The sequence below is a fragment of the Pezoporus wallicus genome, unplaced genomic scaffold, assembly GCF_028554395.1.
Source record: "Pezoporus wallicus isolate ANWC-B61680 ecotype Strahan unplaced genomic scaffold, APGP_CSIRO_Pwel_v1 contig_6274, whole genome shotgun sequence".
NCBI lineage: Eukaryota > Metazoa > Chordata > Aves > Psittaciformes > Psittacidae > Pezoporus > Pezoporus wallicus.
In genome coordinates, this window is record NW_026635738.1 from 92,346 (window position 1) to 116,797 (window position 24,452).

General features: G+C 50.0%; 1 long non-coding RNA gene across 1 annotated transcript in view; it reads left to right on the forward strand.

Annotated features, from left to right (window-relative positions):
- Positions 1–625: 625 nt before the first annotated feature.
- The window catches only part of LOC130593127 (uncharacterized), a 40,148-nt gene continuing 16,321 nt past the window's right edge, over positions 626–24,452 (forward strand). Inside the window, exon 1 of the long non-coding RNA XR_008970750.1 lies at positions 626–713. This is a non-coding gene — a long non-coding RNA (uncharacterized LOC130593127). The remainder of the gene's footprint in view (positions 714–24,452) is intronic.

A 24,452-nucleotide genomic window follows, 5' to 3' on the forward strand; every position in this document is an offset into this window, starting at 1 on the left:
GGTTACCGACTGGAGCACATTAGGCCAGCAATGCCTGCAAGTCTAATGTGCTGCTTAGCTGCAAAATTTAATGCAGGACATTCGATTATTGCACAAAATCGACCCAGTTTCACCTCCTGTAACAGAACACACCTTCCTTTACACACCTTTTCCCAAGTAAAAGGTTAGCTTTGTGGTGGTGTCCATAAGTGGCACCCAGAGGACTGCCTGCAACTCTTGTTTGCTATGGCAAGCCTGTGTTATCCATACTGAAGTGTCTGTTGCTTCTTTTGTGAGTTCTTAAAAGTTTTAACTAAAACATCACTTTTGCTGCCTTTGCTTTATTTGCCTCAAAATTGTGATTCATAAAGATAGATTTTTATAATTAAGGTAGAAATGAGAAATAACCCCCTATATATAATTTAAAATGTTGAAATTATAGACACTATCTAACTTCTGCTTTAAATCACGGGAACAAACCGTTCCCCATTACCAGCCCTAATTAAATCCATTTTTCTGTGAGTCTTTGGCAAATTCCATTTTAGTAAAGCTGTATTAAGCTCTCTTTTATTTCTTCTTGCTTTGCAGAATTCTCTATTTGAGATGAATAATACATTGAATATGGTATGTGGGCTCTGTAGACTTGGAAAATACAACATGAGCAAATACATTGCTCTGGCAAGGTGGTGTAACAGCGCTACTGAGGATTTAGAAGCACCTCCTCTACCACAGAGGTAGGAGCACTACCACCATTCTGGCTTGAGGAGTTTGTATGTGGTGCAAGAATTGGCAAATGCTGTGCAGCAAAGAGGCTGTGGATGGGTAGAGAAGGCTTGAAGAAGGGGCAGAGGGAAGCAAGCAGCGTGCTGTTCCCCTCCATACGCATTTGAGTGTTGCATGCTGGAGGTCTGCCTGCTGTGCCCTGTGGTGTTGTCCTTGACCTTTTCTGAGGAATGAGCGGTTGCAGAGGGGTAGAGAGGATGAAACTTTCCAAGGATTGCTCTGCTTTCCTTCAGTATGTGCAGGCATGGAGATGTGCTTTCTGCCAGGCTGTGCTGACTTGCCTGTAGCATCTGTCTGAGTATTTGTGTCATTCCTGCCCAGCAGGGGCCATGCTCCTGCTGAACTCAGACCTGTTTCCGCACGTAGATCAAAATATGGCCTTGGTCACAGGTCCTGTGCACAGACCGCTTTGTTAGGGTGATGCTCGGTGCTCAGAACGCACCTGAATCAGCCTCTTACCTTGCAGTCCTTGTGTGTGAAGATTAACTTACTCCCAGTAACCTGCAGCAGTCCCGGAGCAGCAGGTCCCAGAGCAGCAGCTTACTCCTATCCTCAAGCGGCTCCATCAGTCGTTTACTGTAACGATTGACTTCAGCCTTCAATTTCCTCTGGGGAGCATATTGGAAAGAGAGAGGCTGAGCTGTGAACATTAATAACAATGAGTAATAACAGTACGAGTTCCACAAGCTTTTACAATCAAATGAATCAAAAATCAGGAGAGTTTCATTAATAAATACTTGCTGGGGTTAGTTGACAAGGGAGCTATTGCCAGAGGTGCGTGTATCAATTAAAGGCACTTGTGTGATCCATTCTCAGACCTTTTGCTTACTTGGTAGGTCTCATACTGTCCTTCGTCATCTGCTGCGGAGGGGGCAGGGGTCAGAAGGAGCAGATGGCTTGGGCTGTGTTGCTTGATCGGTGTCTGCATTGGGTTTATGTGGCAAGGTTTTGGTAGTGGGGGTGTGTGAGGGTGGCTTCAGTGAGAAGATGCCAGAAGCTGCGCCTGTGTTGGACAGAACCAGTTCCAGCCAGCTCTGATACGGACCTGCCCTTTACAAAGCTGAGCCCATAGGGGATGGTGGTAGTACCTCTGTGATAGCTTATTTAAGAAAGGGTAAAAACTGTGCAACAGCAGACAGGAGGGAGGAGTGAGAAAATGTGAGAGAAACGCTGCAGACACCAAGCTCAGTGAGGAAGGAGGGGAGGAGGTGCTCCAGGGGCTGCAGAAGATTCCTCCGCAGCCCATGGTGAGGCAGGCTCTGTCCCTGCAGCCCATGGAAGTCCATGGTGGAGCAGATACCCACCTGCAGTCTGGGGAGGATCCCACATGAGAACAGGGGGATGTGCCTGTGACTCCATGGAGAGCCCACACTGGAGCAGGCTTCTCATAGGACTGGGGACCCATGGAGAGGGGCCCACACTGGGATGGGTGTTTTGGCAAGACCACGCTGGAGCAGTCTGCTCCCGAGGGACCCCATGCTGGAAGAAGTGCTGCCCTATTGCAGAAGCTTGTGCAGGACTGTCTCCCATGTGAGGGGCTCCATGCAGGAGCAGGGGGTGAGTGTGAGAAAGAAGGAGCCACAGGGACAACGTGTGGTGAACTGACCGCAACCCCCATTCCCCATCCCCCTGCACCGCTCAGGGGGAGAAGGTGGAGAGGTGATGGTGAAGTGAGCCCAGGAAGGGAAGGCTGGGGAAGGTGTTTTCAGACTTTTTGTTATTTCTCATTATCCTCTGCTGGTTTGACTGCAATAGATTCAGGTAATTTCCCCAGGCCAGATCTGTTTGCCTGTGATGGTAACTGCTGAGCCATGTCCCTGTGCTCATTCCCCTGGCCCTGTCCTTATCTCCATCCAGAATCCTTTTGTTGTATTTTCTCCACCTGTACCTGTTGGGAAGGGGGAGTAATGGAGTAGCTGGGTGGGCACCTGGTGGCCAGCCAAGGCCACCCCACCATGATGTCATGCTGCTGGAAGGCACGTGTCCTTCAGAGCAGGGAGGTGGGTGCTGCTTCCTCTTGACAGAGATCTCTGCTGGGTGCAACAGCTCCATGTGCCAGCTCTGCCTCATTGCCTTCGTCTGCCTGTGGGACCAGAGGAGCTTGTTACACTGCAGAGGCCGTGGTGCAGCCTGGGGTGACTTGCACTCCCCGAAAACACAGGTGGAGTCTTGACAGATGCAGTCCCCGTGTGTTGATAATGCAATGAGAGATCACTGGGGAAGGCCAGAGCTGTTACTGCAAGAACGCAGTCATGAAGCAGCCCTGGAATGTGTATTATCAGTTAAAAGTGACCAATGCAGATATGAATTATTAAATCTATTAGCATGGGGCTGCCATAATGAACTGTCAAATTCTTCATAAAGCCAATTCCTATTCAAATGACCTAAGATTAAAAGCAGGGTAGATTCTAAAATGATGGGAACTGAGAGGAGTGAGAGAATGCAGTATTGATCATCCACACCAGTCATGTCTGTCTCGATTTAGAAATATGAAAAACAGATTAATGAATTAATGATTCAGTCTCAAAAAAAGGCCCAGCAGGAGCAGGTCTATTTAAATCATGTGAGTGTAAAGGCCTCGACACCATCGGGAGCAGAAGGAGGATGGGAATGAGCAAGGGGCTGTGTGCCAGTGGTACAAAACCCCAGCACGGGCAGAACAGGGAAGGATGGGCCAGATTTTAACTCTGTGACTCTGTGATGGGCATTGAAGGTCTGGGTTCTCGGGCACACAGCAGAGGTAGGTAGCACAGAGGTAGGAGGAAGCAGCGGTATCCATTGGGTTGAGGCTCTTGTTTTCCAGCTCAGACATTGACTCACCACAGATGCGGTGGGTTAACCCTGGCTGCTGGCAGGCACCCACCAAGCTGCTCTTGCTCCACCCTCTCAGGAAGAGTGGGGGAAAGTGAGGTGAAAAAGCTCCCATGTGAAGGTGAGGACAGGGGGATCACCCACACTTGCCATCACAGGCAAAAGAGATTCATTTACAGCGTTACAGAGTAAACTAGAACAGGATAGTGACAAACCAAACACCTTGCCCCTGCCCTCCCTTCCTCCCAGGCTCACTTCACTCCCAGCTCCTCTCCTTCCTCCCTCTGAGTGGTGCAGGAGGACAGGGAATGGGGGTTGTGCTCAGTTCTTTATGCTTTGTTCTGCTGTTCCTTCACCCTCATGCCCTTCCCTGCTCCAGCATGGGGTCCCTCCCATTCGAGACAGTCCTTTGGGAACACAGTGCTCCAGCCTGGGTCCTCTATGGCCACGGTTCCTGCTCCAGTGTGGGCTCTCCATGGGGTCACAGCTTCAGGCACATCCACCTGCTCCAGCTTTTCCTTGCTCCAGCCTGAAGCCACATCCAGGAAGTCAGAAAGTGCATTGCGGGAGACTAAAATATGAAACCAAGGTGCCACGCAGCAACTCACACCCTGAGTTTGCCTTTTGAGATGGAGGCTGGTGACAGGAACTGGTAAAAGATGTAGAAACAAGGTTAAAGAAAGCTTTGATGGAGCTTTTGTTTCCAGAAATAACCGTTACCAGCATTTGTTAGCATTCAGTATAAATTGGCATGTCTGTCAATCAGCTCTCATTTATGGTTTCATAACGGTCTCAATGAGATCACGTAACTTGTGAAGGCAGGATTTACCCAGCAGGATTCTTGTCTCCATGTGGCCGGTTGCTCGCTGCTCTCGTTGGGACTGGTGCAGTCCTGCAGCTGCGCCTCGGCGCTTCCATCGCGACTGCTGCAGCACCTCCCGGCTCGTGCCATGGCAAGGCAGAACTGAGTTAATTGTGTCAGCAAAATGGGGTTTAAACCATTCCAGAGCATTCTGTCAGCCTGACAGGTGAAGGGAATGCTACAAAATGAATTTTGTTGACAAAATAATTTCAGGGTGTTGATAAAATGCATTTTGTCTTCAGATGAGAAATGCCAGACTGGCAAATGCTATTGTCCTTAGCAGGTTTTTTTTTAGCTGTCAGTCAGTTATTCCCTTTTTAAGCCAGCCACTGATAGTTCTTCATGTCTGACAAAGCTTCTGTAAAAGATGGCATAAAGCTCTGGAGGACAAAACGATTAAACTTTGATTTGGTGCTCTCACACTGAAAGCAGCTTCGTTCCTGTGAGGAACAAGATGGGTCGCTGCGCAGTGGGAACAGATGAGGTGTGTGGTGGGGCTTGGCGGTGCCTGTGCAGGAGTGAGGGGGTTCCAGGCTGTCCGTCTGGAGATGTGCTGTCAGACGTGCTTCTGGTTTCTTACTGGGATCTTGGGTTCAACAGGCACCCCCTCCCCTTTTGTCCTGCAGCACAGAAAAGGAAGGAACACTCTTGTCTTATGTACAAACTGGACTCTACTGGGATTTTTGAGGAAGCTTGAACTAAGGAGATAGTATTGCTTATAATGTAATGATGCTTCATTGCCAGGTTGTAGTTATTTTCTTCTTTATCAATACTGGCATAACTGATTGCATTAAAGCATAAATGACCTTGTTGGAACAGCTACTCTTTGTAAGTGAGCGTGCCACTCGCACGAGTCCCTGGAATGACACTTAGCTCCTTAATATGTGGAACATCTGTTCTTTGTTTTTGAAATAGTCAGTGACTCTTCCTCACTGCCTTCACTTCCCAGGGCCAAAGGGAGCCAGCCATCCCTGGCATAACATTGAAACTTTTCCGCTTTTGGCTGGATGGACTTCTGAAACCACTGACAAGAAAACAAGCCAGCAAAACTACAAATCATCTGAAATCCCAGTTACGATAATATGTGAGAGCTAACTAATGGCAGTTAATGGCACTGGCTAATAAATTCACAAAAGCACAGTTTCTCTCTTGGAATTAGAGTAGTGGGATGCTAGCAGCACCAAGTGTGCCTTCAGTCTTGCTCTTAAGGGAGGCTGTTGCTGTAGGCACAGTAGGGTTGAAACCCCTCCAACAGAGCTGGCTGCTGTGTGGTGGCTGTGCTCACTGCAGCAGCACTCAGGCTGCTCCAGCACTGCCTCAGGAGGGCCAGGGAAGGGATGAGCTTCCTGAGGCCCTGGGTGGTGCTGAGCTCTGGCTGTTTCCCTGCTGAAGAGCAGCTCCAGCACTGTCTGCCCGGGTACTTCAGTGACTTGTGCCAGGGACCCTGCCACGGGCAGAACACGCCTCAGGTGGCAGACGAGCCATGCTTGGCTCCTCAGGCGCAAATCGACCCCTCCAGCTTGGTTTTGGGCAGCAGGGAAACCCAGAATGGCCGTTCTCCGGGGCAGCTGGGGCAGCTGAATATTATTTGCTGACTGAACTTCAACAGAGCCGTGCTTTCCCCTTCCATGCTGTCTGTCTTCAGCAGGCAGATAGCAGCAGCCTGGCTCCTCTTGCTGGGACATGGAGGACAAGGGGGATCAATGCTTACTAATCTGCCTTCAGTTCACATCTGCCTTTCAGGCTGCTTGGTCCCGTGGTGCAATCACAACAATGCTCGAATAACACCTTGGAACCAATCATTTTTATGGGAACACACATAGTATAAAAGGTCTGACTGTCTGTGCACACATATACCATCAGTGGCTATTACCCAATAAAGCTGTCAGATAGAGAAACATCACAGCAAGTCCTTGAACGGTATCTCCTCAAGTTTAAACAGAGCAAAAGCTCCTCGCAATTCATTTCTCATAAAAATAAAGAAAAGAGGATCAATATGGGCTGAATGAATGAATCAGGGTTGCTTCCTGTAGGCAAGGTGAGAAATAGGGCTTATGGCTGTAGGTGCTGGCTTTGAGAGGGCAGCCCCGGGCCATGCGAATCAACCTGACAGACGTGGCAAGAGCCACTGGCAAACACCGGTGCTGGCCGCATGAGTTGTTCTGGAGAAGAGCAGGAGCCCAGGGTCCTTCCCGAGAGCTGCCAGGCCAGGGCACAACCAGCCAGCCCTCTGCATCCTCCACAGTGAGCACAGTGTTGGCACAACGACAGCCCTGGAATGATGAGCTGCTCTGCTGCACTGGTGTCCTCGTTGTCCCATTTTTTCAGCAGTTCCTGGCCCCAGAAGGAGTGGTAGAAAGTGCTTTTATTTCTCTGTCGCGGTTAGGAACACAGTGCCTCCTTCATGACATACTGTCTCTGCTTCTGAGGCTCCTGCACACTGAGCCTTTTATGTCCTCTCTTCACAGTGAGTCCCACAATGCTCCCATTTAATGGGTGTTATTTAGGTTGAAAGGTAAGCAGCTTAAATGCTTTGCTTTCTAGCATCTGTGTCCTGTTAGAGCCATCTCTTACTTACTCTCAATTGCACATTTTGTTGCATGAACATGTTTAGATACAACAAGGGTTTTTCTCTCCTTCAAATATTTATAGTGATGACTTGTGATGTAATCAATGGGGTTTGCAGAATCTCACCCTGCACCATTGTGTCTTTAGTCTTCAGAATGGTGCTTGCTGCAATATTATAGCTCGGGCTGACAAGGTACAGCTGAGTTAAAACAAATTGCACATTATCTGCTTCCATCCTGTTGTTGAGATTGCGAAAGAGAGCAAAGGGAATTCTATCAGAGAAGCTCTTCTCTCTCCTCCAGGCAGAGGAGTGGCAGCTACTGAGGCAGACCCAGAGCAGCTCTGACAGAAGCTGTGCTGAGATGGGGCTCCTATTCCCTCATGCCAGCTCTGCACCAGGTTTCCAGGTCCTTGTGCATCTCTCCTCTGTGCTAGATCCTGAGCACATCTTTCCCAGCCCCTCTTCAATCTTTGCTCAGTCAGCTCCTGGAGGATCTCCATAATTCAGCGCATTGTTGTAGGCCATGCAGGAGGATGGTGGGAGCTCTCCTGCACTGCACCCCTGGAGGTGCAGCAATAGCTTGCACCCACTGTTGCCTGATCTCCGTGTCTCCTTCACCCAAGAACCCGTGCAAAGAGGAGCACTTTCAGGGAGTTGGGATCTCAAGACAGAATGCCTTATTGTCAACAGAGATTAAGCAGTGTTTTACAGTATATATATGGTGGGTCACCCCCCGTTCCTGTGTCGGGGAACCCAGCTAACGGCCCAGGGAGCAGGGGTCCATGGCAGTGGAACAGGGCACGCATGTCTCTCACGGCCTCTTTCAGATGCACACAGAACCTGGGGCGTCCTTGCTGATGCTGGCCGTGTCCCGCACCTGCAGCTCTGCCCCAGCCCAGTAAAGATGCTGTTATTAAGTGTAGGGCTTGACACTGCCAGGCAGGACCAAAACAGGACTGAAATTACAAGTGCAGCAGCAAGGCTGATGTGGTTCTCTGTTAGGTGACTCTGCTGTATATCCCATTCCATAGGGCTCTGAGGAGGCACTGCAGATTGCCTGCCCCATCCCATTCAAAGGAGCCCTGTCTGCTTTGAAAGCCTGTTTTTTTTTTTTTTCCCAGAATATCAAGGGTTTGGTTTCTTTGGGCCTGCCTGCAAAGCCAGGAGGTCTTTGTGTGCATTTCACAGGGCTCTGTCCCAGCAAACAGGCTCCTTTGGTTTTCAAGCTAGTCAGGCCCAGGACTTGCTCTGTGTTCTCTCCCTTTGTATCACTGTTCTGTTGCAGCAAGGTGCTGGAGGGGGGAGATGAAAGGAAGCTTGGAAGTGTGTTTCTGTGAAAGTGTGGATTTATTTTTAGATCTCTTGAATTATTTACTTTGTCTGCCTTTTTTTAATGACAGTTTATGACTTGTTCCCTTTCCCAAGGTAGTGCTTGGCATGAAGGGGATTAATTACATGAAGAGTAAATGCATCTGATGTTAATTTTCAAGTGAAGTTTCAGCTTTGCTGAAATTTCAGAAAGCAATGGTTTACAAATTAAACTGATTTGTGTGCTTGCTTTGTAAAGCAGGAGCAGAAAACAAACCAGATGAGGGAACTTGTCTTTGAGGATGTACTCCCTCAGCTCGCAGATATGGCTGTGAGAGACCGGAGTGGCAGCCCAGCAGCTGCGTGTGGAGTGACAGACTCAGCAGCTCACCAGCTCCCTGGCAGGGACTGGTTTCAGTGGCAAATTGCTGGACTGTGGCATGAGCTGCTGCTTTGAGCCGACAGGGTGATTAAACTAGCTGCTCCTCTCTGTGAGAGCGCATGGCCTGTGCACTGCCAGAACAACCTCCTTCTGCTTCAGAGCACTTGAGGAACTGATACCATCAGAGCTGAACTGAAAAGAATCCTGCTCTGTCTGTGCCGTGAGTGGCTGGAGGACAGGCGAGGCTGTGCTTCCCAGGAAAATCGAGCTACCACCAGCATCCATGGATAGACTGGTCCCCTCTGTTGTTCCATCCAAGGGCACAGTGAGCATTTCAGGTCCTCCCCTCCAGAAGGTTGGAATGATCTCACATCAGCTTGGGAGCACGGTGCTGTGAGTGTGCAGTCGGTTGGAGCACGGTGCTGGCTGGCTGGGGTGCAGGAGATGCTGCTCTCCAGCACGGGAGCAGTGGCCTGGCAGCTGCTTGCCAGCCCTCAGTAACTTGGCCCCGCAGGCAGCTAACACGAGGAGGGTCATAGTTTAACTCTCCATCCGTAAAATCCAGTTTCCGTCCCTGGAATGACAACTTGTATGTGGTGCTTTGGAAGAGAGCAGTTCCTTCCAGCCTCCAGTGCTGCTTACAGGTGGTGGTGCCCTGTGCAGCTTGACAGAGAGCAGATCTGTTTTAAATGTGGTCTTTGGTTTTCATGTGCTGTAGTATTTACTGTCCGAGTTCTTGGGTCTCAGATTTCCAGCTTCTGTGTTTAAATCTGATGGAGCTGACCCCGGGAGCAGAGCGAGAATCCCTGCTGGGGTGAAACTGCTGTCGGTGAGGCACTGAGCTGAGCTGGGCACGTTGCAGTATGATCCACTTCTCATCTGCATCATTTCATCTGCTTTTAACAAGCAGACCATAGTGTAGGGTGTCTGAGCGAATTCGTTGTTCTGGGTCTTGTTCTGAGGAGCAATGACCACTGGGTGCCCCATTATCTTTTCGCTCATGCGTGTATGAAACAAAGTTATCTCGTGTTTCCTGTAGTTTATGGCCCATATCAGATAGTGGAATGTAAAATGAGTTTATGATTTAGAAGTAGAAAAAGTTAATTCTAAATAATAATAAAAAGTTAAAATGCAGAATAGAAATGTTGCTTTAGTTTCTCTGGGTTCTACATCATTTTGGCTCCTTCCCTCAAGGCTTTAGTAGAACTCAATGAGAAAATTGCATTCAAATCCTGTGGGCTGCTCTCCCGTGGCTGAGCTGTAGCTGGGGTAGATGCACAAAGTAGTTTTATAGAAGCTGTTTGGATGGCTGCCTGCTGGGGGAAGCGCTCAGTGCCTGGGCTCTGCTGTCTCTTGAACAGGACAGAGATGGGATAATAGCAGGCTTGTGGTATGAAGGGAGGACACAGCTGTGTGCTCCTGAGGCTGCAGTGCTGCACTGATGGTCCCAGGGGACCTGAGTGCACAGTGGCCTCTGCGTGCAGTTCGTACCCCTGGGATGCTTGTTGAGAGCTGCAGGGAGGGAGCTCATCAGACGGCTTCTTGCTCAGAGTGTGATTCTTGTTTTGTATGGATTGTTGGCTTGCTGATGGCAATTTACCCTCCTGGGACTGCTCAGCATCCAGTGCAGTGGTCTGAGTCCTCACAGATGGAAGGAGTACCAGTGAGATTTTACCGGTGAGATTTTACGGGTGAGATTTTACCCCAGACTGATGGGCACTGCTCCTGCCCCACTCCTTGGCCTTGCCTGGGGGGTTTGCTGCTCTCCAAAACTTCCCTTGAGCACAAGCACAACCAGGCTGTGGCTTTGCCTGTTCCACACAGGTCAGGGCACCATGGAAGGATCCTCATGTGCACAGGCAAGATGCTCTGCCTCGCCCCGCTGTGAATGCTGTGTGGCACACGGCTGGGAAAGGGTCTCAGCTCCTGGGCTTTGGGAACAGAGAGGTTAAAATCATGAAGTAACTGTGGGTCTCTGCCCATGAAGGGCCCTTGGGAAGGGCTCTGCAGTGAGATGGACCAGCAGGGCTCTGCACAAGCACTGCACAGGGTGTCCTGCAGGGCTCAGTGCTCTGCAGCGCTTGACTGATGCACTTGGGGCTGTGAGCATGCCAAGGGCCTGGGCAGTTACTCAGTGCTGACATTCCAGACATGACTAAGCCATTTTGATGAAAGAGATGGAATCTGACAGTTTTACTATTCAGTTGTTTCTTATAGATTTCAAATAAAAATAAATTGGCTTCTTTTGAAAGAACAAACTGGAAAAGCTTTTGCAAGCAGGAGTGGTCTCTGAAGCGTGGCAGGCAGCCTTGTGCTCGCAGCCAGCTAAGAAGCTTCTCGAGGCCCAGTGTGGAGGGGACTGGACTGAAAAGCAAAGGCCTCTGCTCAGCTTTAGTGTTGCCTTGAGGCACCTGGGGAAAGAAATGCACAGGAGGAAGGGGAGGAGGTTTTGGAGTCTGAGTACCCCTAGAAAGCAGGCTCATCCCCAGCACCATCACAGCAGCAGTGCAGCCAGTGCTGCCCAGCCCAGCAGCGGGTGCTTCCTGCAGCAGCAGCAATGAGACCCTGTGTGGGGCTGGCAGTGTCTCAGTGCCTTTGTTCAAGCGGTTGGCTAGAGCCTGTGGTGGTTCTCCTCAGGCTCTTTGCACCTTTTAGCTTTGCTCCTAAGGACTGGTGTGTGCTGGGCTGTTTATCAGCTGGAGTTGGCTAATGAAGGTATAAGTATTCTGGATTCTTTGAAAGACTTTGTTTGCAAAGACCTGGGATACATGAGCAAATAGCTGTAGGCAAAATGCCTTTCATCGTTCAAGATAAAGAACATCACAAAGCCTTGGAGATATCACTTCATTCAGGAATTAAATAGCAAGAGTCATCTGGTGTCAAATAAGTTTCATTTAATAGGTCACTCACTTAAATAAAGTTTCTGTGGAAATCAATATCACTTTCTCCTGCAACTGACAGCTCCAGACATTGAAAATGGCATTTTCTACATCAGGTTTATTTAATTTTAGGAGGAAGAATCCCTCCCACACCTTCTGCTTGGTCTGGGCAGCACTGGCACAAGGTTAACAGTCTGCCAAGGTGGAAACCTGCCCTGCCCTTACCCATGGTGATGATGAGAGGTCACTGTAGCACAGGCTCGCCAGGCCCATGTTCAGTCAAGGTGCCACTGTCGCATTGGGCTGTATCCGAGGTGTGTCCACAGCTCACTGAAGGAAATGGGAGCGAGTCATTGTGTAATCTCTCACAGATGAGTCTGGCAGGGCAAGATGCCTCGTCATATGTCTTAGCATAACCAGACCTTCTGTAGAAGCAGATCTGTGGCTGTGGAGACTGGAGATTGCAACAGGGATGCTTCTGTGTCAAGGGGAGGTGAATCTTGCAGTTTCAGCCTCCCTCAAGAAAATGGGACACCTTTGTTCCATGATTTTTATTTCAGTCCACAGTTTCCCAGTGGGAAGGGAGGAGACGCTGGCAGTTTTCTGTGCCATCTCCCAAGAGAACTGTGTGTAGGAAATGAGAGCTGTTATTATTCCTACTATAGTGAAATAATTGTTTCTGAACACTTGCTGTTTCCTCCACTCGCTTTTCAGTCTTAAGCAATTTCTGAGGTTGACACACCATCTCCAGTCACATTTGTCTTGTGTGCCATGACTGATGCAATTACAGCTGACAGTCTCACTGCTTTTTGCACAAATGCCTTCAATTGCAGGCTAGCAGATGACCCCTGAAACGAGCAGCAGGAGACATCAATGCCCTAAACTCCCTCCACAGGAAAGAGTTGCTGGCCCTCAGGGTAATGTGGGGCCAGTGTGGGGGCTTTAAATCAAAGGCCTTTCTTGCCGGTGGTGTGCAGGGAGCAGTGTTATCACTCCACTCTTGCAGAGCCTGCATGTGGGCTTTCCCTGCCGGCTCTTTTGGCCATGATACCATCTGCAGCTGATGCGGGTGACTGCACTGGAGCAGCCATCAGCTGAGCACGAGGCGTGTTGCTGCCTCTGCCCTGACACAAGCGGAGGTAGCAGGGTTGGGTCTGGCCCTGTTTGACACCAGGCTCTGGGAGGGGAAGAGCAGCGGAGGTGCTGGGGCTCCCGTGCCGGCACAAGGAACCTTCACCCGGCCTGACAGGGAGAGCTGGTGTGGAAATTGCATCTCCTTGGAGCGTACCGCTCCGGAGGTGAATGTCCGTGGGCAGCAGAGGCCAGCTCTGGTGCAGGGGACAGCTGCTGGGTCCTGGGCCATCTCCTGCTGTACATGGGAGAAGCTCCTTGGTCTGCAGGAGGGACAGGAGTGTCTGTGCCCGGTCTCATTGCCCTGAGGGTGTAGGAAGGCACTTTCAGGATGTGGTTGGAGCAACTGGTAGCAGCAGCTAACCCAGAGCTGGCGGTTCCCCAATCCCCACCTGCCAGGCAGGATTAGGTGCTATGTAAAACCGGCCAGGCTTTTAACGACCTCTTTCAGACACAAACTGACCATCTAACTTTGCACGACTCACTGAGATTCCATTTTACTCAAGGAAATAAAAATAATAGTTTAAACCATTTCAAATATAGCTGTAAATCCCTAACAACATTAACCTTTTCCGAAGCATTAAACTGATCCCCGCTGGATTCTCAGAATTACTATTAGGAGGAAGCATGAGATACTCTCTCCAGAACTTCATGTTCCTAAAGTAAATAACAAGCCACACCAAGTGTGGGTTTTATCAGCTCTCTGAGTGGTGCCTTCCTGTCTCCTCGCCCTATCCTGAGTCCTCAAACATTAGCACTTGCTGCACTAGGAAGGCAAAAGTCCATGCAGAGGATGAGGGATGTGAGGAGGGGGAGCAGGTGATGTCTGGGCTCAAGGAGGGAGCAGGGAGCAGGGAGCATGGGAACGGAGGGACTCGCACAGCACGGAGGTCTCTGGAGAGACTCTGTGAGGCTCTGCTGTCAGGAGCACAGGGTTACAGCTCCAGCATCAGGCTCCTCGGTCCTGAGTAAGAGAAGAAAGCGGGATGCTCTCACTGTGTACTCGTGGCAAGCAGAGAATGGATGTTTTATAGAATTAATTCTAATAGCATGAGATGCTTTCACCAGTGTCCATGACTCATTCAAAGGGCCAGTGAAAGACTGGCACTAGCCCATATTCCAGGGAAATGCTGCCAGGTGACTCATGCTGGCTGGACAGAGCTCTGACCCTTGTCTGCAGGACCTCAGTTCTCTCCATTAGTTATGTTTCCATGGGCAAATCCCATGAGATGTAGATGAACCTGAGATACAGTTTCTATGGAGTTTGGCTCTTCCTTAGCAGAAGAAAGTGTACTGATGCAGGTTAGCAAATGTCTGACAGGTCTCGTTTGGTCATGTTTATCCATAGGTGACGCTCCGTTTTCAGTATGATTACACTGGAGGGAACAGGCAGGTTTTGCTGCAGCAAATTCCTTCAGCTGCCCAAAGCCAAGTCTAGGGCTTGATGCTTAACATGCTGCTGCAGTACAGACACATCCTTTAAGCATCAGGAAAGAGATGTGGATCAGGGCTTTTTTTCCTCAAAAAATGACATTTTGAAGTAGGTTAAATCTACCACTTTTCCACATTTTCTCAGCAAGAGATTTTGTCTGGCTGGTGTATGTGCTCTCCATGGAAAATTATTTATGAGCTCTTCTGTCCCCCATGTACTTTTGTTGACGTAACAACAGGAGATCCGGGGAATGACCAAGGCTTGGTTTATAGTCTCATTTCAGTTGCAGTGCGAAGTTACTCAGCGCTTCGTTTTGCTAGTGCCTGAACCAAAGGGCAGTTTCTCTCGGCAGTGTCCTTCAGACAGTACCTATCTACCATTTTACCAGCAGGGCGTGTGCCTGGTGCTCCAATCCCAAAAGAAATCTGTTTCAGTTCAGAGATGCTCATTCTTTGCTCTCCCTCCTTTTGCCATTCTCATGAAGACAAACTTTTTTAGGGGGCGTGGGGAGAAATAGAAGATTTCTGTTGAAAGACTGTGGAAAAACCTTGTCTGCTTCAGCTACCACATCCTGTTCAACTCTGAATAACAGGCCAGGTCACTGTAGAGCAGGGTCGTCAGGATTTGTGATCATGTATATGAATATATATGAAAGCATATTCTTTGTTGGAGTCCCGTCCAAATATTTGGCTTAAGCTTCTGCAGTCCTAGTGGGAGGTGTAAGATATGACCGTGTTGTTAACTGTCCTTGCTGGGCAGATGCAAAGCTGTAATTCAGCCTCTTGCTCACAGCCGGCCATCTCTGCTGGCACTTGTATCATTGTAATGCATGCTTTACTGCTTGTCAATTTTTTAACCTTTCTGGCACATCATCCCCTAGGGCAACCTTAATAATACAGCTGATAATTATCCTCCACATGAATAAAGTTACCGCCAGGGTCCTGTATAAATCACATAGCAAGATGGCAGATTCCACTGTCTGGTCATCACGAAGCAGGAAGAGGCACAGATTGTGACAGCTTAATGGGGAAGGTAATAAAGCCAACAGTAAAGTCATTTATAATATAAGCAATGATTCTCAGGCCCTTCTATTTGTTTTCATGCTAATAGAAGATAAATGTCAGATTAGGAACAAGATCTGAAATTTCCATTAAAAATATTTGGAAAATGTCATTAAATATCAGCAATTCACGGCTCCAGAAGTGGCAGCGTGGGCCTTACTGGGGATAGCAGGATGTGCTTTGCTGTTTCCTGGGGAGCTGTGAGGAGTAAAGTTTCTACAGTGCTGAGAGCACCAGGACCCTGTGCTGTCCCTGCAGGCAGCAACTACCCCTCAATTCTGGAAGGAGGAAGATGCTGTGTGTTGCCTCAACAAGAGAAAGCTCCTGGGCACTAGGGGGGAGTGGGACAGATCCCTGTCAGGGATCCCGAGTCGCGAACCTCCTGACTGGGTGGCAGGCTGCGGGGTTCCCAGGGAGCACAGCCTGACATTGTAAGTAAAAAGAGAAAGGCTTCAGGGCAGGTGTGGAAAAGCCCTGCAGCAGTACCAGGGTGGTGAGAAAGGGGAGTGTGCATTATAGGGTATGTGGCGGTGTAAGACACACTAGAAATACATGGAGGCCTGGTGTTTGCACCCTGCAGCTCCAGGGGGTGCTGGGGTGCCCGAGCACTGGATGGGGTGTGCTGGGGAGCTGGAGCAGGCCAGGGCTGTCATGGTGCTCCCCAACAGAGAAGCTCGGGAGCTGCCTGAGCATCCCCCCCTGTGTCCCAGCTGCCAGCCAGGCCAGCGCTGCTGCGGCTGGAAAAGCAGGAATGGCTCTTCCCAGCAAACAGCCCGGCCCGCGCTGTCCTGGCGCTGGGTGGTCCCTTCAGCACAGGGATTAACCTGAGGATGCCTCTGTGATGCGGGGCTGGGGAAGGGAGGGTGATGGAAATCGTATTTGTGTCTGTGCTTGACATTGGTGGGGCTTTCTCTCACTTGCATTGCTCCTAAACAAGCACTTTGAGGTCTGAGCCCTGGTGCCTGTAAGCTAGCGAGTGCCTTATTGATCAAGTCTTGCCGTTTGATCCCTGAGCTGCCGGAGTCGCACAGAAGGGGTAAAATTGCTCCTTATACTTTAAACAATCAGAATGGTTTTGGTGCGTGTAGACCAGTATGATAAATACAGAGGCACAGCTGGGATGAGAATAGCAAAAAGCAGAGGGATAATTAACAGCTGCAACAGCACAAGCCAGTTCCCCAGCCCAGGCCCGGGAGGAACTGATCCATTCATCATGCTGCTCTCTGGGCTGATGCTGCAGCTCTGGGGTGTGAGGCATTGAATTACGGTCTCTAGAAAATATTGTTTAGGGAATGCTGAGGAAAGCTGGTAAACAACGTGCGGGAAGGTGACAGATCTGTTTGCAGCTTCATGTGGTGCTTTCCCGATCGAGAGCGCCATGCGGGGCTCCCCCACTGCCCGGCTGCGGGGAGCAGCAGCAGGCTGGCTGCCACGGGAGGCCACAGAGCAGCCAGGGGCCTTGCTTCCTTCTGGTGACCGTTCTCTTTAAAAGATTATTTTATTACGGAGCGCAGCACTAACAATGGCTGATGAATCTCAGGCTTAATGGAGCACCATCTGTGGTTCAGCTGCTGTAGAAAACAACATGGAGAGAGCTCTGAACACTGGCACTGGACACGATCTGTCCCAGACACCCCTTCTGGGCTCTTCTGTCCTTGGGTGGTGTCAAGGAAGATGTCACAAGGGCTCTGAGCTGCTGTCACATGGACTGGGTACCACTGGCAGCCTCCCCTGGGCTTGCACCACAGCCACATGAAGCCTGGAATGGTGGAGGTGGCAGGATCTACTCTGAAAGAGGCTTTCCTTTCTATCCCCCTTCACAGGGAGTCATTGAGAAGACTTTGATGTAGAATGACACTTCACTCCTACAAACCTGCCAGCGAGTCATGGCTGTCTCCCTGAGTGAAGCGTGGGATTAAAGTTTATTCCATCCTTGCTCATGTGCCACCTCCGAGAGGGATGTTTGGTAACTGGTACAGCACTAAAACACTGCTCCAGAAACCGTGAGTGCATGGGGGTCCCTGAGCCGGAGAGCTCCGAGCCACTCCCAGCAGGCATGACAGCGTTTGTCTTTCCAGTGCCATGGTGATGAATATCTGTGGAGTCCAGGTTATGGACTCTGAGGCTGGAAGGACACAGCAATTGCCTAGTCTGGTGTCTTGCATAGGCTTGGTGATGGGTCTTCCTGCAAGAACTGGAGAGCTCTACAGCCAAAGGGAAAAAATTGCCCAGTGCTGGAATGGTCCCTGACTTCCTGGAGAAGCTCTTCCCATGACGAACTATCCCTGCTACTGAGCTGTTCCTTTCAGACTCTTGTCCTCATGCACACCAGGACTGCCCAGGCACTGCATGGGAAACGGGGTATGCTCGCACAGGCAGTCGTCGAGCTACAGGGTGGACAGGGATAAGGATGCTTGTTTCACAGTCTGTCTCATGTCAGGAGCCCCAACAGGGAGCTGTGGTTCTCAGGGAAGTAGAGTGCACCAGGGCTTCACTGCTTTGCAGTGGCTTTGCCCTACAGTGCAATCTCAGTGTAAATTTTTACCCTGTCCCTGCACCTTGAAGAACAGAAAATACAGCAGTGGAGAAGGACAGCTGAAGGAAGAGCAAATGCATTTTGCAACTCCATTCCTGGTGCACTTCCATGTGAGAGAAAGGGATGAGATGTCACAGATGTGGTGGGAAGTGAGGTGTTAGACAGGAGGGCACATTGTGGAGAAGCTGGCAAGAGCTATTTGGGTTTATTTTAAGACCTGCCACTCTCTTGCTGAATTTCTTTGTCTTCCTGGGGAAGCACCTGGGGAGGTTCTGAAAACTCAGATGAAATTTCTGGTACACATTGACTTGTGCTTCCTCAGTGCTCTGGTGAGGCCATGTAGGAGGTTGTGCCCAGGGCACACATCACCAGAGGAGTGGATCCTGCTGGTGCTGGGCTTGGGTGCCAGATGCGCATGTGATGTGTGTTGCCATGTTTGTGCCTCTGGCTTTGCCTCGGCTGGTGCCCAGGGCTGTGCTGAGCCTCCTCCCCATGTTCAGACAGGCCAGGGCTCAACAGGGAGAATGGATGCATCCCACATCCTGATGCACATGTGTAGCATGAGCAGAGGGCAGCCAGAGCCGTTTCAGAGGCGCTGCACAGGGCATCTGCTTCCCCTCCAGCATGGGGCTGGCTTTTATGGGCTGTGTTCCTGCTCCAGAGCAGTATTGTGGTTACAGGGCAAACATAAAGTCACAGAATCACTGTTAAAACCTGAAGTAAAGAGTTTGGCTCATAAAAAATGTGTCACCCAAACAAAGAGAAGAAGAGTTATGACTTTCCATTCTCCCTTCCTGGAGCCAAGGGGAGAGTATGCCACTACAGCAGACCGTGGCTAGAGCGTATGGAGCTGACAGTGGCCAAAGTGGAGCATTTCACCGCTCCTGGAGAGGTCCTTTCAGAGTTATTACTCATAAGTTTCTATTTAATATACTGATTAGGGCCAAGACTCGTAGGCAGCCACTGACTGTGCATGTGAATTGACTTAAGCATTACTATGTACAACCATTGTCAGCTCTGCTGCCCAGGAAGATTGATACACAGAATGAATCTTCTCAAGCTGTTTCTGAAAAGATTCACGACTCTGCAGTGAAAGTGGCTTCCAATGGGAACCTCTGTGTACTGATGTCAGCATATATTTTATTCCTCTTGACTACAAGGGCTGGTTAGGTTATGAGCCTCCCACTGAAATGAACTGCATACAATTGCCAGGTAATTGGTTCTTTTCCTTGTAGGCTGATGAAGTTATGATTCACCCCTGCCTCCCCCAGGAGTAGCAGTCACAGCACCATGGGTGGTTTATCTCTCATCCAGCTGCACTTGCTTGCTTCCCTTTCCTCCTGGCATGGCAGAAGGGAAGCCCCAAGAGCAGAGGGCAGGGGGCTGGAGCTGAGCATGGCTTGAACCCTGGGCTTGCTGCGTGAGTGGGCACTGGCACTGCAGGACTACACAGCTCCACAGGCTGGTCCAGGTGGGCTGGGGAGCAGTGATGCTGAACGTGGGCTGCTCTGGGCAGGGGTTCGTGGCAGCTGCGGCCCTGTTGTGCCCAGCTCTCCTGCCTGTGTCCCTGGGACCATGGAGGAGTTTTGTGCTGTGGCATGTCACAGTTTCTGCTCATGGTGGTGCTGCTCAGGGCATCGGATCCATTCTGATCTGATGCTGATTGTATCCAGCTGTGGCAAAGGCTCGGGAGGCCTTTGGAAACAGTGTGTCTCTTCGCCCCTCTCTCACATCCCTGTCTGATTTGGTCTGACACATAGAGAGCACAGGATGCCTGTCCTCCTCCTTTGGCCTTGTCCTTCCTCAGACATTGACCCTCACCCCAACACAGCTCCTCTCCTCTGCTAGACATGCTTCATTCTGCAAACATGTGGCTCTCCTCTGTGCTGGCATTTTACAGTGGGACTGAACAGTGCTGCTGCTTGGAGGCACCCTGCTTCTTGCTCTGCCACTCCTTGCAGGCTTGTAAAGCACCTTCACCCTGCACGAGTGGAGTCTGGAGTGAAGTGGGGCAGGGTGGTGGGAAGACCATGCTTGACCTCTTAGGTCGTGCTCTAGGAAAAAGCCTTTCTCTAAAACCTATTTACTTCTATTGTGTCCTGAGTGCTTTTCCTGCTGTGGGGATATCATTTGAATTGCAAGACACGTACCCTGCTTCACTGGATGTGTATCCATCTCCTGGAGTATCGGTCAGAGGTGGTGCGTGGTGAGGATCACCCCAACAAAACCAGTGCATCCAGCAATGGGTAAATATGTGCAGCAGAGACTTTAGGCAGGAGTTTGTATGCAGTTCTCCTCATAGCAGTGGCAGCTGAGAACAACGTGCGGTGGAGTGTTACCCACCACTGACAAATGTAGAGCAAGGCACACTGGAATGAGCACTCTGAATTATTCATATATCTTGCAGGTTCTGAATCAAGTGCAGCATTGTTGCAAGCAAGCCAAGGAAACTGTTCTGTGTGTGCCAGGAGTCAAAATACAAACCATTACCTAAGAATTCACAGGAAATGTGATAAGAAACAATACTGGGTGCATCACATCTTCATGCAAATGGCTGGCTCCTCGGCTCTTGCTTTGCATATTGGGTAGTTGATCATTTCCCTTTCCAAAAGGCACTGCAGGTAGAGTGAAGAGGGAGAGATGCACATCAAATCTGTGCAAGATAAATGCATTTTGGCTGACTTGGGCAGGGACAAGTATGAAAGGGAACATGAGAGAAGAAACAAGCATCTCTGTTCAGAGAATATGATGTCCTAGCAGCACAATACCACCCAATACAGATGGTCTATTTAGCAGGTTTTCCCTAGATATGCTGTCCAAAGAGAAATTGGCCTCTGAAAGGCATGAGTTAGTTCTAAGCAATGAAATCTGCTCTAGGAACATAAAGCTTTTGCTAACTGCTGTCCAAACATTGTCTCATCATGACGTTTAGCCAGTTTATCTGTTTCTCTTCATTCTTCTCTGCTATCAAATTGAAAACTCCTCATAGCAAGGCAAGATACACCAGCACCTTCTCTGCATGGAGGCCACAGTTCCTTCAAGAAAATCAGAGCAAATTGTAATACACCATTCAAGACAAAACGTGTAGAAAGCTGTTGCCATTTACTTTGTCACAGCAAGATGCCTTATTTCCAGAAATATCAATCATTTTTATGACATCACCAGCAAAACATTGCACTCATTTTTCACCATCTTGCATGATGAACACAAGAAATCCCTTCCAGGAGGGCTGACGGAGCCCTGATCTCGGTCTGCTTCCCAGTGAGTATACCAAGCCCATCTTGATTGAAGAGGGGAACCTCACTATTTTCCTTTCCATCTGAGGACGCAGTTCGATAGTAGATGTTGTCATTGCAATGCTCTGTTGGTTTGCATATTCAGAGACTGTGTGCTTTCCACAGGTACCGGAAGACGTAAAGATGGCTCTATTGCAGTGCAAGGTATGTCTCACTGAAAGCAAATGTGTACGTGGAGCCTGTTCAGGATAACTCTGCAGAAGATTTGGAGGTCATTTGTACCACGTGCCCTTTTTTATAGAGAAACAAGTATTTTTTTTTCTGGAGAAGTTACATTGTTTAATATGTGCCTGTGTGCCAGTGCCATAAAGAGGCAGTGTGAAACACCTAGTTCTGGGGTTGCTCAGGGGGTCCCCTCCCAGCACGCGGAGTGGCACTGTCGGTATGAGGAGGTTTAAATGGGGGCTCTGTGTTGCTGTGTTCTCTTGCACCCAAGGACTAACCCTGCACGACCGGGGAGCACTGAGCAGGAAGGATGAATTTCCAGGAGCGTGCACCCTGCGGTGTCCGACGTCCAGAGGCAGGACTTGGGCTGGTCCGGTGTGCTGAGGTCTGGCAGGCCTTGTCCATTTACAGATGGATGCAGGAGAGCAGTGGGAGGCTGCTCAGTGCCCAGCTAGCCAGGAGCGAAGAGGAGGGAGCTCCTGTCTCCTTTGACTGTGGCAGGTTTCCAGACCTCCTGTAATGGTCTCTAACAAGAAGGGGAGAGAAGGAAGCAGGGAGAGATATTCCTCTGTGGACATTTGGAAAGCTTCCAGCTCTCGGTCGTTGGCATTTAATTAAGTCTGTAATCCTTCAACAGAGAGGTGCCTCCCCTGCAATCTTGTCAAAATAGACTCTTTTAAATAAATCAAGAATTAATAATGTTCCTTAATATTAAAGGTCACCAAGAAAGTACAAACTGAATGCTCTGGGCAGCAAATCCTGCCAGGGAAGCTTGGAGCGAGGGATTGCGAAAGACCTGGAAGAACAGAAACACAGCGCTAAGTGGGGTGAGATTGATCTTTGGTTCACTGTGGGGCTGCTGGAAGTGTGGGAATGGGGGTGCAAGCCCCAATTCCAGTGGATGTCTGTTCCCATGGATGTGCCTCCCCAGGGCTTGCGTCCCTCTGCCAGCTCACGGTCCTGGTGCAGGATGGTTTGTCCCTGCCTTCCTCTTCCCACTGGCAGGGTGTGAGGGCCGGGTGGGCAGCCAGGACCCTGCAGTGTGCTCCGGGGCTCCCCATGGGCAGGAGCTCCTGGGCAGGATGCGTGTGGTGCCGGTGTGGGCCCAAGGAAGCATGCTCCGTGGAGCCCTGCCTGCTCCTGTGGAGCGCTGCCTTTCTTGGGGGAGACAGGAAACCAGCAGTAAGAGTTCTCTATGGATCGTGGTAACAGGTTAAGTTCTGTTCTTGAATTACATCTAGCTGAGGATTTTCTGGGAGAGCGAAGGTGAGGAGGAGGTTGGGTCTCTGCAAGGGTTGGTTGTCTTGTTCATCTGTTCCTAATCCCATTAATACTTAGTGCATATTTCCTGCGCTGCATTTGACAGAAAGTACCAAAAATGTTCTCAACTTGCTTTGCTGGAGAATCTACCATTTATCCACCTAGAAACACCAGTAAGTGGTGCACATCATCCCCACAATCCCCTTCCCAGTCATCATACGAAGAATCGCTTGACCCCTGCCATCCTGTAACTCGGCAGTGATTACAGTGCAGTCACCTGTATTTTGCCAGCTGGAGATATCTGTTGTCATGAACTCAGGGTTCAGCAAGTGCTCCCAAGAGGGGATCACTGGAAAACAGATTTACTTGTGTGGCAATAATTGAGAAGCTCATTTTATTCCAGTAAGGATCTTTCAACCACAATCAATTTCACATGCCATCATAAATAATGGAGGTCAGCAGAGCACTGCGAGTGCTTCAGCAAGCTCTGTTGACAATGTTAAAATACAATAAGCAGCAGAGGGATGCAGCTCTGCCTGAGTGGGTGTACATTAATGCTTGTTTAGAGAGTGTTTGATTGGCAGAGTTAGCTCCTTTAGGCTCTTTCTTATGGGAAGTGCTCCCTATTTCTGTAGTTTGGCTATTGGGGTGGCTTGTCTAATTTCCTGGTTGCTTGGGGAGCTCATGGCAGCAGGACCATGAGCTCCCCACCAGTGCAGGGGGAGGCAGTGGCTGGGGATCGGCCTCACCTCCCTCGGGGACTGATGCTTCATACCTGTGTACAGCTGTGCTTAGCCTGGGTCAGTGTGCATTCTGTAAGTGATTAGCCCTGAGCCATCAGTAAAGCCCACAAAGACATGAGAGCAGGTCACTGAGTCACGATTCCCACATTCATTCCAGCTGCCCTCAGCATGGGCTGTCCAGGCATCACTCACAGTCGCTTTTAGGAAAGCAAGATTTTGTTTCCAGTTTCCTGCCTTTCTCTTCCATGTGTCAAATCTAATTAGACATCGTCTGAATACGGGCTGTGATCGAGTCACCTCAGAAATTTCCCTTTGATGTGCTGAATCTGCAGAGTAACCTCAGCCTCTGGCTGTGCACCAGGTCTGCAGATGTGAAACCACCCTTGCTGTGCACTGAACCCCTTCCAGTCTTTGGAGGAGGCTCTGCCCCTGCTCCCATCCAGAGCTCTGTACAGCTGTGAGCACTGCAGATGCACTAGTTACTGTGTGCACAGGACCTGGCACATCCAGAGCTCTGTTCAGCTGTGAGCACTGCAGATGCACTAGTTACTGTGTGCACAGGACCTGGCCCATCCAGAGCTCTGTTCAGCTGTGAGCACTGCAGATGCACTAGTTACTGTGTGCACAGGACCTGGCACATCCAGAGCTCTGTTCAGCTGTGAGCACTGCAGATGCACTAGTTACTGTGTGCACAGGACCTGGCACATCCAGAGCTCTGTTCAGCTGTGAGCACTGCAGATGCACTAGTTACTGTGTGCACAGCGCGGTGTCGGTGCGCAGGCAGCGCGGCAGTGCGCACTGTTGTTATTAATGAAGTTTTCACTCTCTCTAAGACTCATCATGGGCAGCACCAACCCCGAGCGTTCAGTTTGGCAGTTTTGCCAAGCGAATGCTCTGTGGGTCCAGGAGCAGGGTGTCCGTGCCTGGCTCCGGGAATGCAGCGTCACTGGCGCTGAGCAGGCACTTGGCTGCTGGCACGTGGAACACTCACGGTTAGACCCTGACGCAGGCAGCTCGGTATAAATGTGGGCACACGTGCTGTCAGAGGCCCCGCACAGAAGCAGCAGTTGCTGGCTCACTTGTCTCCTTTAGCTGCCTGGGGCAGGCGTTGAGGAGGGTGCATGTGGATTCTGCATGCAGGTGTCATTCAGATGCAGTAGTTCCTGTGCAGATCTGCAGTATTCTCATTTTCTTTACCCTGCCTCATCTGTGGAGCTCAAAACCAGCCCAACACTTCCTGTGCTACGCTCAGAGC